Source organism: Ctenopharyngodon idella, chromosome 3 (assembly GCF_019924925.1).
Source record: "Ctenopharyngodon idella isolate HZGC_01 chromosome 3, HZGC01, whole genome shotgun sequence".
Taxonomy (NCBI): domain Eukaryota; kingdom Metazoa; phylum Chordata; class Actinopteri; order Cypriniformes; family Xenocyprididae; genus Ctenopharyngodon; species Ctenopharyngodon idella.
This window is the reverse complement of record NC_067222.1, coordinates 55,027,358-55,044,556: the sequence shown is the minus strand read 5'-3', so window position 1 is coordinate 55,044,556 and position 17,199 is coordinate 55,027,358. Positions and strand designations below refer to the sequence as shown.

General features: G+C 37.5%; 1 protein-coding gene, 1 long non-coding RNA gene and 1 pseudogene across 2 annotated transcripts in view; all 3 read right to left on the bottom strand.

Moving 5' to 3' along the window:
- Nucleotides 1–11,204, bottom strand: part of LOC127508802 (gastrula zinc finger protein XlCGF57.1-like) — a 119,073-nt gene extending 107,869 nt beyond the window's left edge. The window contains exon 1 of the mRNA XM_051887178.1: nucleotides 11,146–11,204. The gene's annotated coding sequence lies outside the window, so the exon portion shown is untranslated. The remainder of the gene's footprint in view (nucleotides 1–11,145) is intronic.
- On the bottom strand, nucleotides 3,893–10,419 carry LOC127508812 (gastrula zinc finger protein XlCGF57.1-like; annotated as a pseudogene).
- Nucleotides 11,205–15,083: 3,879 nt separating the features above from the next.
- On the bottom strand, nucleotides 15,084–16,959 carry LOC127508958 (uncharacterized). Its single transcript, XR_007929037.1, has 3 exons — nucleotides 15,877–16,959; nucleotides 15,662–15,742; nucleotides 15,084–15,551 (listed from the first exon to the last, which is right to left on the bottom strand). It is a non-coding gene; the product is annotated as an uncharacterized LOC127508958 (long non-coding RNA).
- Nucleotides 16,960–17,199: the final 240 nt, after the last annotated feature.

Below are 17,199 nucleotides of genomic sequence, written 5' to 3'. Positions count from 1 at the left end.
ATCTCTCGCTCCAAATTAAATCAGTTTATAGTGAAAACATTTTAGAGACAAAATTACTCAACATTTGCTGTTAATTATTCATTATATTTATATTAAATTAAAATTATGAATAATTCATGGCATTCATATAATTAAGCCTATTATATTAATTGAAAATATTAAACTTTGCTTTTAAATTAAAATAAATATAATACATGCATAATATATAAAGCTTTTAAACAGAATAAGCTTACATGTATTCTTTTGAGCTCTTTGTGAAACTATATTAATTATTTGGCCTATTTGTTTGATTGACATGCATTGATATAGTCAGATATTTTCTTTCAGCTGCCTTCTCAAACTTTCACTGCATCAGTGTTTATTCCTGCTTTGTAAATGTGTTTATTTTCATATTTTTCATAACGATCTCTTAATCTTCGGAAGAGACATGAATTGCGCGGCTCTCTCGCGAGAAGTGAATCAAACTGATGTTCTCCTTGTTCCGTGTGATTGGCTGTTTGCCGCACGTGTCACACTTTCAGATTCACGCGCTTTGCAAACTGGATTAAACCTGAGTTGACAGAGAAAGTTTATACTGAGCGTTGTGCAACAGCTGATCCTGATCTAAACCAGGTTGGATTTATCTGGATTTGTCAACTCCAAACCTACTCTGAAACTCAGAGTTTGTTCAAGTAGCTTCATGCAACAGGCCACTGAGATCTTTCTGACTGAAAGACTGGCAGAAACAGAAAATGTCTGATAAGTGTGATTTGTGTGTGCTGGGACTGATCATTCTCTCTTCACTTCTCACAGGTAAAGTTCAGTTTATTCTTGCCGACATTCATATTGTGATCTCAGAGTTGTGTATTGATACATACAGATCATACTTAATGTTTTATGTACTTTTATTTATTAATACGTCACATTTTGAGTTTTTTTGTAATCTGTTTTAATGTCTGAGTTTCATTGTTAATCTCCTTGTTTGTTCATTAGTTCAGTTCTCCTCCGTTTGTCTCTATGGTTACACATTGATTCAAAGTATTCTGTTCAGGTGTGTCTTGTCAATGATCTCATTTGCTCATGCATTCAAGCCCTCTGTTTCCATCAGTCCCTTGTCTAATACTGTTGATAGTTTAAGTGTTATGTGGTTGTATGTTCTAGCGGATTTCCATTTTCTCTTTCATGTTCTTTGGTGGATTATCAAGTAAAGACTGTTTATTGTACTTACCTTCATTGTGCGCTTCAGTACAGCCACCCTAATCCATGACAATAACATAATGATCACTCAAATGTGCTTGTGTTTCAGGTACCAGTGGAGTGGTTTCCACTGAAATCGGAAACATTCAGCTATTATAAACGGCTTTGGTTCAAAATGGGCCTCAAGTATATTCACAATTTCTTTAAATGTTTTATCCTTTGGCTTTGCAGGCTGAACCAGATTCTGCAGTAATCCATATGTGGACGCACCCACGGCACTAAGCAAAGTCGCTACTTGCTTTGTATCATCCACGTCATTTGCAATCATAAACAATTCCGCTCGTTCAATATACGCAGACCAGGATTCATTTTCTGGTTGATACTCATCTAGTCTTCTGACTTGCGCCATGTTCTCTCACGTACTTTATCCTCGTCGCCAGTTTATGTTGTATATTCATGAGGCAAACAACCAAATGCTATCAAGCACGCTTTTACTCATGTTCAGGTCACATGAAGCATACATCACATCACCCAGGTGCAAATCACATCACATGACTTAAATACCATATCCTAGGCATAGGAACCAATGAATGCACATTATACACATACACATTATCCCAATACACCACAGTTTTGTATCTGTGTTGCGTGGTGACGTCATTACTGTTTAGCCCACGCTGCGTCCTCAGATCGCGTTAAGGAGAGATAAGCAGTTATCGGTGCTCTCTCAATATAGGCCTGTAAAAGTTCTGAAAGTTTAAGTCCATAATATGCAGTAATATCATTGTTCACAGTGTTATAAAGGTATTAGAAAGTGTTTTATGAATGGATGGATTGGATTTAATAGTTTCATTACTAGTACAGCGGTTTGAGTATGTGTGTGCGTATATGTGTGTGCGCGCCAACAGAACGTTGTGATTTTAGGTGATTAAATAACTGCCTATAATCTGTTCAGGTGATAAAATCACAGACGAAACATTGTCTTAAGCTGTACTCTCTTTAATCTGTCCAGGTATGGTTTATATCTATTCTATTTTTCAATGTATTCATTTTGTATCAATTTGTTCATTTTCCAGTTCATGGTTGATTTAAAACTAGCTGCAGGAGATTATTGTCTATGTCTAGATATATGTTTGTAATAATTAATTTTGCACTTAATGTCCTTTGTAATGTGTTCCGTGCATTTTGTTTTTGATGTTATCATTGTGATATTTATCACATTTATTGAAATCGCATTGAGCGCGTTGAGGAGAGGTTATAAAATCACAGACAATCAATTTCTCATGCTGTACTCTTTAATCCATTCAGTGCCATTTACTGGTCCCAGCATTAAATCTCCATCAGCAGCAGTTCCAGTTGTCCCGTGTCTTCTGTTACACAACGCAGATGGCCAGAATTAAGCCGGTTACTCTTGCAACGCAATCAGTTATTAATATTTCATTGGTCCTCTCTCATTTTTGCATGTGCTCATAATGTCTTTGTATGACAGCCTGGCCTAAAATTATGTCATACAATTTACCACGTTGTTATCACAAATAAAACAATTGACTCCAAGCACAACTACACAATATGTTTGCAAAATCTTTAAGACATTTTTAATATTTGAATAAAGGGTGAATATGTAAATTTTCCTAAGCCAACCATCACTTTTGGCCACTACTATTTGGCAATTCATTGTCTTTCAAACTGACCGTCAAAAACATGTGGCAAAAGGAAGCCATTTTTATGAGAATTTCGGGCTTTCGTGGAGTTGTCGGAGCCATTGATGAAACTCATGTTTGCATCATCAATTCAACTGTAAGTGAGGAGACATAAATCAATAGAAAAGGATTCCTCAGTATCAATACTAATTTGAGAATTTTGCACAATGCGAAGCAATTTTTAAAAATAAATTCATTAATGATTTTATTATAATTACATTAAATAATTGGTGTCATGCTCCTGTGACTTCACCCTTGCAGGCACACTTTTGGCTGATTCAGAGGTTGAGGGCGGCCATTTTGGGTTGACATCAAATATCCTGACTCCTCTGAGCTTTATAATGGCAGTGCACAGGGTCAATTAATGTGAGCTGAAGAAAGTGCTTCCATCCACATCCATCCATCATAATGATGTGCTCCACACGGCTCCAGGGGGTTAATAAAGGCCTTCTGAAGCGAAGAGATGTTTGTGTAAAAAAATATTCATATTTAACAAGTTATGAAATAAAATATCTAGCTTCCGCCAGACAGCCTTCCGTATTCAAGTTACGAAGAAAGTGTAAACTGGCATCGCGTCAGTTACTTTTTCTGTAAGTTGAATAGGGAAGGCGTAGGACATAGCGTAAGCTTTGTGAACTGCAGGAGTTTTACACTTTTAACATTTAAGAGGCTGTTGTGTTGACCTTGATTTATTGCAATATTGACTTGTTTAATTTTATTTTGATTTTAGAAAATAAACATGATTTCTCATCAATCAAGTCAATTGTTTCTTATTTTCACTGGCATTTCTGGACTAGTGTCGAGGACTAGTGCATCTTCAAGCCTAAATTCAGCATGAGTAAATACTTACTAAGTACAGTTAAAATCCGATACTCTGACTTTTACTCAAGTTGTATTAGAATTGGTGACTTGAAACTTGTAATAGAGTCATTTTTTCTGTAAAGTATATGCACTTTTATTCAAGTATGGTTTTCAGCTACTCTTTACACCTCTGCTCTTTCCACAGTGATGACTTCTAAAACCGTTCTCTTTTGAGTGAATCATCATGTGACACTTAAGGTAACCTTTAAATCTGAAACTCTTTCCACACTGATCACACATAAATGGCTTTTCTCCAGTGTGAATATTCATGTGTTCCCTAAGGCTTGCTTCCTGTTTGAAGCCATTCCCACACAGAGTGCAGACGTAAGGCTTTTCTCCAGTGTGAATTCTCATGTGGGCTATAAGGTTTCCTTTTTGATTGAAACTCTTTCCACACTGTTGACAGGTGTAAGGCTTTTCTCCAGTGTGAATTCTCATGTGGGCTGTAAGGGTTCCTTTCTCACTGAAACTCTTTCCACACTCATGGCAAGTATAAGGCTTTTCTCCAGTGTGAATTCTCATGTGGATTTCAAGTTTTCCTTTTCGACTGAAACTCTTTCCACACTGTTGGCAGGTGAATGGGCTCTCTCCAGTGTGAGTTCTCATGTGGGCTATAAGGCTTCCTTTCTCAATGAAACTATTTCCACATTCTTGGCAGGTATAAGGCTTTTCTCCACTGTGAATTCTCATGTGGACTATAAGGCTTACTTTATGTGTGAAACTCTTTCCACACTGTTGGCAGGTGTAGGGCTTTTCTCCAGTGTGAGCTCTCATATGGACTTTAAGGTTTCCTTTATGTCTGAAACTCTGTCCACATTGCTGGCAGGTGAAAGGTTTCTCTCCAGTGTGAATTCTCATGTGGACTATAAGGCTTACTTTATGGCTGAAACTCTGTCCACATTGTTGACAGGTGTAAGGCTTTTCTCCAGTGTGAATTCTCATGTGAACTTTAAGGCTTCTTTTATGTGTGAAACTCTTTCCACACTGTTGGCAGGTGTAAGGTTTCTCTCCAGTGTGAATTCTCATGTGGACTATAAGGTGTCCTTTTTGACTGAAACTCTGTCCACATTGCTGGCAGGTGTAAGGCTTTTCTCCAGTGTGAACTCTCATGTGGCCTTTAAGGCTTCCTTTTTTTGTGAAACTCTGTCCACATTGCTTGCATGTGAAAGGTTTCTCTCCAGTGTGAATTCTCATGTGGTCTTTAAGGTTTCCTTTTTGACTGAAACTCCGTCCACACTGTTGGCAGGTGTAAGGCTTTACTCCAGTATGAATTCTCAAGTGGACTTGAAGGTTTTCTTCACGTGTGAAACTCTTTCCACACTGTTGGCACGTGAAGGGACTCTCTCTAGTGTGAACTCTGAAGTGGACTTGAAGGTTTCTATGTTGATCAAAACTCTTTCCACTCTGTTGGCAGGTGAAATAACTTTTAGTTCCTGTCTTTTGAGCTCTTGTCTGTGAGGAAGCCTGTGTCGCTCTTTCCCCAGTCATGAAATTATAATGTTTTTTCTCTTCTTCCCTTTCATTAAGTTCATGACTCACCTCTTTCAGTGCCATCAGGTCTAGGACAAAAATAGACATAAAACAATTTAGACATTCAAAGCATCAAAACCAACAACATGTATGATCTATACCCTATCCTATCTTATGGATCAGGGATGGGCAGCTTTGGTCTTGGAGGGCCACAGTCTTGCAGAGTTAAGTTTCATCTCTAATCAAATACACCTACCTGTCATTTTCAAGCATTCCTGAAGACTTAAGGTTGATTTATACTTATGCATCGCGTGTACGGCGTAGGCTGTGAGTACCAAGCGTAGCCTACGACATAGCCTGACGCGCACCTCTTCAAAAATGTAACAACACATCAATTCTACGCGGACCGCAAGCACTGTGAATGGTCTGTTGGAACCCCTCCCTTGGGTCAAAAAACTGGTGCGGAGCAATAGGAGAAGAGTTTTCAACTTCCTAGAAGAATGAAAAACTGCTGTTTCGGGGGACACATGCAGTCAAACTGCAACAAAAGTCGTTACCTATTTGCTGCTTCTCTGTCAATGTACATGACAAGCTGCTTCTTCTTTGGCTTTTGCCTTGATACTCAACATGACCGTGGACACTGCCTACTAGTGGTCTGCATGCACGTCAACGTGGACAATGACGCAGAAGTATAAACGATAACAGACGCATATCCTACAGCCCAGAGGCTCCAGCATAGGTCCGACGCAGAAGTATAAATCTGCCTTTAGAGTTAAATAATGGGGTTGGGTTAAATTTTGCAGGTGTGTTTGATCAAGGATGGAGCTAAACTCTGCAGAATAGTGTCCCTTCAGGACCAGAGTTGCCCATCCCGTCTATAGATCTTATACTCAATACACCAGTGGTTTTCAAACCTGGTCCAAAGGGACCCACCACTGCACATTTTATATGTCTCCTTTATTTTTCACATCTGGTTAAGATCATCAGCTTGTTAGAAAAGAGCTGACATTGATGGAGGAATTTACAAACTACAATCCCTGTTCATCAATAAGGTTAGAACTGGACCCAATATAAACCTAAATATACTTGAATGAATTAAATTAATTGAAAAGTGTTTTACTATTCAATAAGTAATAGAAGATATTTGTTGTTGTAATGATGTCAGACATAGCACATACAATTGTAGTAGCCATTCTGTACTCCGGACCATTCTGTACTTGGTTTTGATCTCACTTCATCCGTACCACGCCCAAGCCTAATCCAACTGTGCCTTTTCAAGCGGGCCAGGGCACGGTACGGAGCGATCACATTAGTGACATTAGACGGAAAGAACGAATGCTTATGAGATGTGTTTTCCTCAGCACAAAACTTACATTTTATGGTTATACTCTTACCTGTAAATGTTATAAAATCATGCAAGTGTGCATTTTTTGACAACAGGCTCCATTAAACTTCACAGACTTCAATGAACAAATACCAGTATGAACATGTACATCAAACAGACGGAGCACAGTTGAATAGGAATGAAACACTAGATGTCCTGTTCCTGGAGATCTACATTTCCTGCAGAGTTCAGATCCAACCCTGATCAGACACACCTAAAGCAGTGAATTAAGATCTTCAGGTGCGCTTGATAATTACAGGCAGGTGTGTTTGATCAGGGTTGGATCTGAACTCTGCATGTATGTAGACCTCCAGGAACAGGATTGGGTATTCCTGCTCTAGGTTCAACTCATCAGCTCATTATTAGAAACTCATGATTATTAGAGACTCAGGGCTGTGCTCAAGTTCAAATTTTTATGCCCTTCCCTTGCTAACTTTCCCTCCATCTTAAGGACTGTAAGGATGTACATCATTGTTTACACTGAACCAACACTGGCAGAATCTGTCTAGCTACTTTAAATGTACCTCTCTAAGCTCTTGATTGCTTGGAATATGCTATGGAGCTGATTTGTAATCAGATGCAACTTATGTTCCAGAAAATACTGTAACTATAAAACGACTATTTTAAAGGCTTGAATATGTGCCACACTTACTGCTGCCAGCTGGTGGCACAATAACCATGAACAACAATTGATCAGCTCCCATGACCAAATATACAATCCTCCACATTCTCGCACAAACCGATCGTTTCGTGTCTTAGGATATCAATGTGTCGTCACGAGCCGCATGGTTTAATTTGGATTAGTTTGTGCATGGTTTTTTTATTCTCATAGATGGTGTTACCGTTTCAATACATTATACGGCTGACAGACCGCAACGGTTGGAGTTAAAAATCATAATTTGTGTTCTACTGAAGAAACAAAGTCACCTACATCTTGGATGCCCTGGGGGTAAGCAGATAAACATCAAATTTTCATTTTTGGGTGAACTATCCCTTTAAAGTCGCTGCAGAAACAAGGTTGTGTTGTTGCAAAGTGCCGGACGAGCAGAAAATGACAATATAACGGAGACATATTTTGAAACCGACGGAGACGACAGCACGGAATAAAGCAAAAAATAAATAAATAAATAAATATATGTTGTGGTGGCAAAAATTCAACAGGACTCTTACTGCATAAGAGATAAACACATCCAATTGTCTTTCAAAGTTTTATTTCTTGCAAGAAAGGTCAGACAGTCATACAGAAACACAAGTAGCTGCAGAGTGTAAGACAAAGAACGAAAGCTTCCCCTCACTTTTACATCTCTGACCTCCAAGGCTGAAGCCTCTGTCCTTTTACCATATTAGGAACATGTTTACCACTTCAGTGTTTTTCCACTTGTCGCCCAAAGAATGCATACTTAAACACTTCTGAGAAAAACAAAATCATTTAACCATAAGTAAAATCATATGGAAATTATACAGAAACTCAAAATTTCCCCCACAATGTAAAAATCAAGTCAATAGTCAATCAAGCATTATATAATATTATGATAATCAAGCACTATTTAATAATAGAACTTTATTAACTAGAACTAAAACTTGGTAACCATGAATGCATATTTGGCATTTTAACTAAGCAGAACTGGTGGTGCTTAAGATATTGTTTGTCATTCAGTGTTTCTGTAAAAAAAAAAAAATAGATAATAGTAATTATTAAAAGAAGATAATACTACTACTAATTCTACCACTAATAACATCACACTAAAGATTGATGAGCTGCTGGGTTCATGAATATTAATCACGTTGTGAGAGTTCGCTTGAACAGATTTGCTGAAATCAAAATGGGGACGGTAATAGATGTGCTTCAGCCAATGAGATCGCCGTTTGCACATTAGTCCCGCCCACTACCGGAGAAACCAGCATCTCTTCTGCTTGTTCTAAAAGGGGTGGTTCATTGCGATTTCACTTTTTTAACTTTAGTTAGTGTGTAATGTTGCTGCTTGAGCATAAACAGTATTTGCAAAGTTACAGCGCTGAAAGTTCAATGCAAACGGAGATATTGTCTTTTAAAGAATTCTCTGTTTAAGGACTACAACAAACGGCTGGTAGGGACTACAACAAGCTTCTTCCCTGGTTGGTGACATCACTAACCCTAAAATGTACATAAACCCCGCCCCCGAGAACAAAGGGGTGAGGCCATGTTATTGCAATACCTAATAGGTATTGTAGTACCTAAGACAAATGCAATAGCATGTCATAAAAGCAAGATGCCAACATAAGTTATAACCGTAATTAAACTAAACTATACCTGTACTATCTTCATGCAGCATATATTCTCTGGCTCTGTAGGATCTTACAACAGTTCCCACGAGCGATTTATTGAACATTTTACCTTGGTTACGATTAATGAATGATTATTTTGTTTGTTTGTTTTTTTTTTTTTTTTGCCCTCATAGTTCACTTAAAATATTTGTACTGTAAGCTTGACTATTAAAGGTGGGATATTTTTTCCTATTGAAAGATTGATCTGACATAACAGCTCACTTTCAGCAGTTATTTTATCTATGGTTCGTAACATTTCTTACAGATTTCTGCTCGTTGTAAATCACATAAAGATAAACTAGCACAGTACCAGTACGTAATGAGAGCGATTGCATGTGTGAATTAGTCATACCGTATCTTTATTAATTGTGAAGCTTGTGGGTTGTAAATATTTACTTCAAAAGTTAAAAAAAAAGAAGAAGCTATAATAAGTTTTAAGTTTCTAAGCTACTTTAGTGATAAATCACAGGACAGCGCTGACAACTAGTTTCTGCGTATCTCTCTGTGCGCGCGATCTTCACGTTTTGTGCAGCTACTGTTTGTATGAGTGTTTGTGCCACAATGCAGCTGCGCGAGCACGGTAGCTCGATATAATAATACACATCCGATCGTCTAATCGCTTGAATGTCCAAACTGGCAAACCGAAAAACACATACAACTGACAAAGTTTAGTGAAGATGCAAGGCTCACCGCTCGCGCGCCGTCTCTATGCTGACTCTGCGTTCACCTGCGTGTTGACTGGACGGGGCGGAGTCACGTGGCTACACGCGCGCTAGTATGTTTTTAAGGGAGAAGTAACAGTATTAACAGGATTAAAAAACCGAAATAACCGACATGGGAAAATTACGTCAGTTAGAGGTTCAAAATTTCGGTTTCGATTACTTTTAGATTAATCGTCCAGCCCTAGTCCGGGGTCACATTTAATGGAAACACTGTATTTTAAAGTGATGTAGTTACACATTACTTCATGTACTCACTATAGTAATGAGTTAATAATGCTTAATTACAAGTAACTAAACACTAAACCTGGTTCTGCAGTAAGTCCACTTGAATGAAACAACACTGAGTGCGCCGGAAGGGCTGCTGATTTCACACAGTTTGTGCTGCTATTTAATAATCATTTGAAACTTAGCAAACTGGTAGTAATGAATATTTATGTTGAACTCTGCCATGGAAACTAGCATGTGCAAACCTTAATTAAACGATTTAATGATCAATTAAAAGTAATTTATACCTGAATTATATTATACTGGAATGAATGGATTCTGTAATATTCTCTGTAAGATTATACTTCTGTATATTCTCTATTTCTGTAGAGCTGGACATTTTAATAAGGATGACAAATGACTGAGTTCAGCTGTGAGAATAAAACCAACCTGTTTGTTCCTCAGTATCTTCATGTTTCACTCTGAATCTTTCTTCAATCTTCATGTCTTCAGTCTCCTCTTTATTAAACTCAATCTTCATGTCTTCAGTCTCCTCTTTATTAAACTCAATCTTCATGTCTTCAGTCTCCTCTTTAATAAACTCCATCTTTAAGAAGATAATAATTAATAGAGTTAATGGTCTTAAATGACCTGGGGCCTGTTTCATAAAACAAGTTTACCAAATAAGCTGGGCTTATTTCAGTTAGTCATTTTATTTTGAACCAAATCAACTGACAATAAATCAGATTTACTGAAATAAACCTGGATTATTTGGTAAACTTGTTTTATGAAACAGGCCCCAGGTTAGACAAAAAAAACACTCAAAACTAATGCTGCAAATTAATAAACTTAATATTTAGACTTTTTTGATTTACATTTGGTATTTAATGAACTATAGATTACCTATTAAATGATTACACTTTGATGAAAACATGATTAGTTTGTTTGTAAGTTAGTGTTTGTTATTGTTCATGTTCACTGTTTGAGCAGCACGAGTCGTGATTCACTGAATCATTTCACAAAGTATTTGATTCAATTGACTCGGAGTTGAAAAGTTCAGTTTCTCCATCATTACTCGCCAGAGACTGAACTCGTGTTCATGATAAACTGATTTATGATATAGAGAGAGAAATGAGACGCAGGTTTACTGTTTCTCATCAGTGGATGAGCTTTACTCACACAAATATCATTCATTACAGTTAGATAAAGAATCACAATGTTACATTAAATAGTAAACAAACTCATTTCACATCGCTGGTAAAACTATTAAAAACTATTTAAACGGTTTCTGTCGATTAAAACAGATTAAATTCTTAAAACAAACCTTTATTCAGCAGAATCACAACAGATGCAGGAGCGGCGCAGTCTTATGACGTCATGTCGTCACTCCAAAATAAAAGTCCTGTTCACACACTGCATTGTCTACAATCACAGAAGTGCATAGAAATCTAACTATTTTACCAGATAATTTTTGTATATTAAAATTAAAACAGTGACAAATATGTTACAAACAATCATGTTTATATATATATATATATATATATATATATATATAAACATGATTGTTTGTTTCAACATAAAAATTCATTACTACCAGTTTGCTAAGTTTCAAATGATTATTAAATAGCAGCACAAACTATACTAAATCAGCAGCCCTTCCGGCGCACTCAGTGTTGTTTCATTCAAGTGGACTTACTGCAGAACCAGGTTTAGTGTTTAGTTACTTGTAATTAAGCATTATTAACTCATTACTATAGTGAGTACATGAAGTAATGTGTAACTACATCACTTTAAAATACAAAACGTGAACAAGTTAATTTGAGTCTAAAAATGGGGATGAAATGTGTAAAAAGTTATCTTTCAAGTCTTTAAAGGGGACCTATTATGCAAAATTCAAAACTATACCTAAACTATACCTGTTCTATCTCCATGCAGCATATATTCGCAGTTTCTGACATTATAGTGCGTCCTGACCCGACTCCTGACACTGGAGAACCAGCATATGCATCGTTTCGGCCGATCGCTCTGGAAATCCTCGTAGAACAGCCCATACATCGGATGCCATATCTTCGTAAAGGTGGGGGTGTAAATCTCCAAAATCTTCGACCACTGTGTCATGCATCACAGTCAATAACTTTAGGTGACTCTATATTAATCAAAATGGCACTGGTTAAAGGTGCAATATGTAATATTTTTGCAGTAAAATATCCAAAAACCGCTAGGCCAGTGTTATATATTTTGTTCAGTTGAGTACTTACAATATCCCAAATGTTTCCAACTATTTGTAAATTGTGAGAAAATTGCAATTTTAACCAAGGCTCCGGGACGTGTGAGGAGTCGCCTGTCAATTGCGTCATACCTGCGTTACCTTCGGTTTCCGGTTTTATTTTGTAGAAACCATGGAAAAACCAAAGACGCTTTAATATATTACACGTTTTAATAGACAAAGGAAAAAACTGTTTTGATATATTTATAGACAGAAAACTAACTGTTGTTATATAGCTCAACACGTTTATTCTTATTGTTTAATTCTAATTTTCTTGATTTTTTGTGAGTACCATGCTTTACCATGCCTCAGAGAAAAACACTATTTTGTGAAGTAGCTAACATAGCATAATCAGATGCAGCTTTATTTTTAGTAACAGTAATACAGAATTTTCTCCATCATACAATACGTTTTAAAATTAATTGCATGCCATTTATCAACACAAGCCATCCAGCATTTAACATGATATGCTAAAATCAATCTATCTTACTGCAGTGCGTCTCAAACAAGTGTCTCACAGCAGCCGCCGAGCGAACGCACAGAGTAACGTTATAACCTCATTTTCAACACACTCAAATGTATCTAATATGATAAACAGAGCTGCGTTACCTCATACTCATGACCGGAAAAGCGGAAGCAGCGCCAGCGACTGTGGCATAATAAAAGTTCCGCTGCTCGTGAGGCGTGTGTTGTGCAATCGCTCCAGCGGCCTCGTTCAGCTCCCACAACACTCGGTCCTGCTCTGCTTCATACTACAGTAACGTTAATAATCGCATCCATGAACATGATTTCTGCCCGAGTCCTATCCCAATTATTTTCCACCGGCCGTTGAGGTGAAGACCACATGTCCCAAGATTCCGCTCTCAAACTTGGCATCATCAAGCTACGCCTTTGTTTTGAATAGGCTTCTAGCGACCTCTAGCGGACAGAAAATATTACATATTGCACCTTTAATATGGTGTTATTATGGCAAAATAATGACTTATTTAGTTTTACATGAAACGATTGTAATCCTGATAGTATTCCCCCTTTTTTCAAAATGTAACTGTAATCTGATTACTACATTTTTTGACGTAACTGTAACGAATTACAGTTACTGGATTTTTGTATCCTGATTACGTAACGCCGTTACATATATTCCGTTACTCCCCAACCCTGGTTATTACCGTAATTTAACTAAACTATACCTGTTCTATCTCCATGCAGCATATATTCTCAGTTTCTGACATTATAGTGTGTCCTGACTGACTCCTGACACCAGAGAATCAGCTCTTGAAGCTCCGCCCTCTTAGGCCGAGCACAGCAGCTCATTTACATTTAAAGGGCCCACACTGAAATGGCGTGTTTTTGCTCAACCCCAAAAAGTGGCAATTTTAACATGCTATAAAAAATTATCTGTGAGGTATTTTGAGCTAAAACTTCACATACACACTCTAGGGACATTAGAGACTTATATTACATATTAATAATAATAATAATAATAATAATTCCTTACATTTATATAGCGCTTTTCTGGGTACTCAAAGCGCTTTACATACGGAAGGGGGAATCTCCTCAACCACCACCAATGTGCAGCATCCACCTGGATGATGCGACGGCAGCCATATTGCGTCAGAACGCCCACCACACACCAGCTTATTGGTGGAGAGGAGACAGAGTGATGAAGCCAATCAGAGTATGGGGATGATTAGGAGGCCATGATGGACAGAGGCCAATGGGCAAATTTGGCCAGGATGTCGTGGTTACACCCCTACTCTTTTCGAAGGACATCCTGGGATTTTTAACAACCACAGAGAGTCAGGACCTCGGTTTAACGTCTCATCCAAAGAATGGTGCTTTTTGACAGTATAGTGTCCCCATCAATATACAGGGGCGTTAGGACCCACGCAGACCACAGGATGAGCACCACTAACCTGGCCTCACTAACACCTCTTCCAGCAGCAACCTAGTTTTCCCAGGAGGTCTCCCATCCAGGTACTGACCAGGCTCAGCCCTGCTTAGCTTCAGTGGGCAACCAGTCTTGGGCTACAGGGTGATATGGCTGCTAAAATGGGGCATAATAGGTCCCCTTTAAGTGTTGGTAAAAAGGATTCATGGAGCTAGAATAAAATGTTTTTTTTTAAATGGAAAGAGTTAAAGTACAGTTAAAGGTATTTCAAGTAAAAAAAAAAAAAAAGGAACATAGTGCAAAAATAATATATAAAAAGTAAACTGTAAGTGTGATGTTACGTTCACTTAAAGAAAGCTTACAACTTGTTCTTTTGATAAACTTTTTTTTTTCATGGCAAGGATGACCTTTGCATGGAATTGCCCATCCGACGATGAGTGCTTCAGAATCTGGGCGGGATGCAGTAGGCCATCCAGGAACTTCTCGTCTACTCTTTTATGAATACTGATGTTTCGGATATACTACTTCTTTCACTTACCGTTTTCCCCTACTATATAGAAGAGAAGTTGGTGTTTTTGGACACAGCCATAGTGACTGGAGCTGACATCAGCTCAATCTGATTGGATGGTCATTTAATGCAGCTTCCATTGGTCCTTTCTGTCTGAATGGGTGGGGCTTGGACAGAATTAGATGTGCATCAGACTTTGCTTGTATAGTGCTTACTGTAGTGTTATATTTTATTAACATACAGTGTGTCTGATGTGAGCAAATATCTTTAAGCAACAACAACAACAAAAAACTTTAAATTGGTGAAATTATTTTTGGTCAGTATCTGTACATATTTCAAAAATAATGACTCCCACATGCTTCACCTTCTCTCACAGCCGGGTTACAAGACCAACGTTTTTAGGTTTGGAATTAGTTTATTGAAGTGAATTTCTGAACTAACCACAATAAAGTTATATGAATTATTATGAACATGAATTTATGATTTCATTATTTGTTTATCTTTGCTGCTTTGGATCACAGTTTAACATCCTCACATTATGAGCTCATGAAGGGGAATCACCATATATGTAACAAATATCTCAGGAAAGGTGACATTAAACACAATAGCAGAGGTTTTATTAAGAAAATTAGTAGCATTCATCCAAAATTAAAAAATAAAATTGCTAAAGAAAAAGAATGAACAGATCATGACATCAGGTCCATCACACAGAACAGAGAGAGGATTATACAAACAGTCTGTCGAAATCTGTCCATTATTGTATTTAATATTTATAGAAGTTTATATACGAATCAAAAGAAAATGAGCTTGAACACTGTATGCAAATATCCATAAAATCCATATGAATGAAAATAATTCTCGGCTGCTATTTATAAAAAACTAAACTTGGTGTCACTATTTCTTCAGAGTTTTTTCTCTGTTTTTTTTTTAGAAGAAAATCAAATAATGAACAATCCTCTGTAAGTTTTTTTATTTTAAGTAGTTTCAGATTGTCTCCAAACTCAGCAGTATTTTATTGTAATATTGTAGGCATCTCTATTTCCTCTGGGTGCTGCGAGTCCTTCCTCCCTGCAAAATAAAAGCATGGACTGACCTCTCGTATGTGTTTTTACCATGATTGCAGATTGTTCCAGATCAGATGAGTGTGAATCATCAGATTGTGTGAAGCTCAAACTCACCAGCTCTTCTTGCACAGATGATCTGAAGAAGAATCACAGTAGGAGAAGCAAAGACTGCCATCTCAACAATGATCACAATCACTGCAGGAAACATGTGTGGAAGAAGAAGAGAAACTGGACATGACTGAAGTCAAGGGGATTCAACTATGAACAGTTATTGATGAAGCTGATAGTTTAATGGTGTAAAGCTGTCAGTAGAAATGAACGTGTCGTACCTCTGAATAATGATCCAGCAGTCACACTGACTTCAGTTTCTGATGCTGTGTCAGCTGGATCTGTGGATCACGTCTGTTAGTTCACTTCAACACATCATGACACATATAAACATAATCTAAATCACAGAAATGATGAATATGTGCTGGACACACTGTTCCACGAGTCTGTCATCTATTATCATTTCATTTCAATCTCAAGGTGTCAGGAGGAGAATGACTGTAGCATTTACCGAAAATTAATCTTAAAGATTTTCTGTCCAGTGTGATCTCATTATCATTCATTGATCTTTGTATGTAAAGTGTACTTCTAGCTTTATTATATTTGGTATGTTTGTATAAAAATTTAAATGTAGAATGTTTTGACAGCATCTAAAACGTACAACCTTTTATGTATGAAATCACTTGAAATGCACAAATATTTATGAAATATTTGAGGTTTCAATACTGAATTAGCTAATTAATACATGAAATTAGCAGGTTGATTTTATTGTGGTCAGATCAATTGTGGCAAGTGCAAACCACTGAAGTGAGAAAGACTGATGTGTGACAGTGATCATGACAGCAGCTATAACGTGTTTATCTTAAAGCTTTTGCTTTAAAAAGTCATTTACAATGTAAAAAAACAAATGGCCGAGCAACAACACAAATGGACACCTCACATAATCGTACTGGGCAGTGAGGGGGTAATAATCTGATATACAGTGTTGCCATGGACAACAGTGAATATTAGGAAATATCATATCATGATTTATTTCAAGCTAAAGTGACTATCTCTACTGTCATAGAATAAGGGTCTATCATAGCCTTGCTGCTGATGATATCTTGACCTGGGCCACCCTTGTGGTCTGCACTGGCTGTTACTGGAACGTACAGGAGATCGTCCTCTGAAGTACGGCTCATCAGATGCAGTGAAATGCTGATAGCGAGAAGATGGCATATAGTGATCGTCTTTAGCTCTCTCAAGTGAAGGTGATCTCTGATGATAGGTGAAGTGGCGTTCAGGAGATAAGACAGCACTAGTATGATGAGACTTACGGCCGTTTCACACCGCAACCGTGAGCGGCATTTGAGAAGAGCAATTTTTTTCGGCGTGCATGTTAACCAATGGATGCATTCACACCGGGAGCAGGAGCGTCGCGTGAGCAGCAGTGAAACGGGACGAAAGCACACTTCACACAGGTGAAAGCACACTTTTTATGGACAAAATAAATGTGATTTCACACAAAATGTGCTCAAAATGCACAGAATAAGCATGTCTAGTGTGTTTTATCAAGAATTGGAGTATGTCAGAAAAGAAAATTAAGAATCAAAAATATTTATATA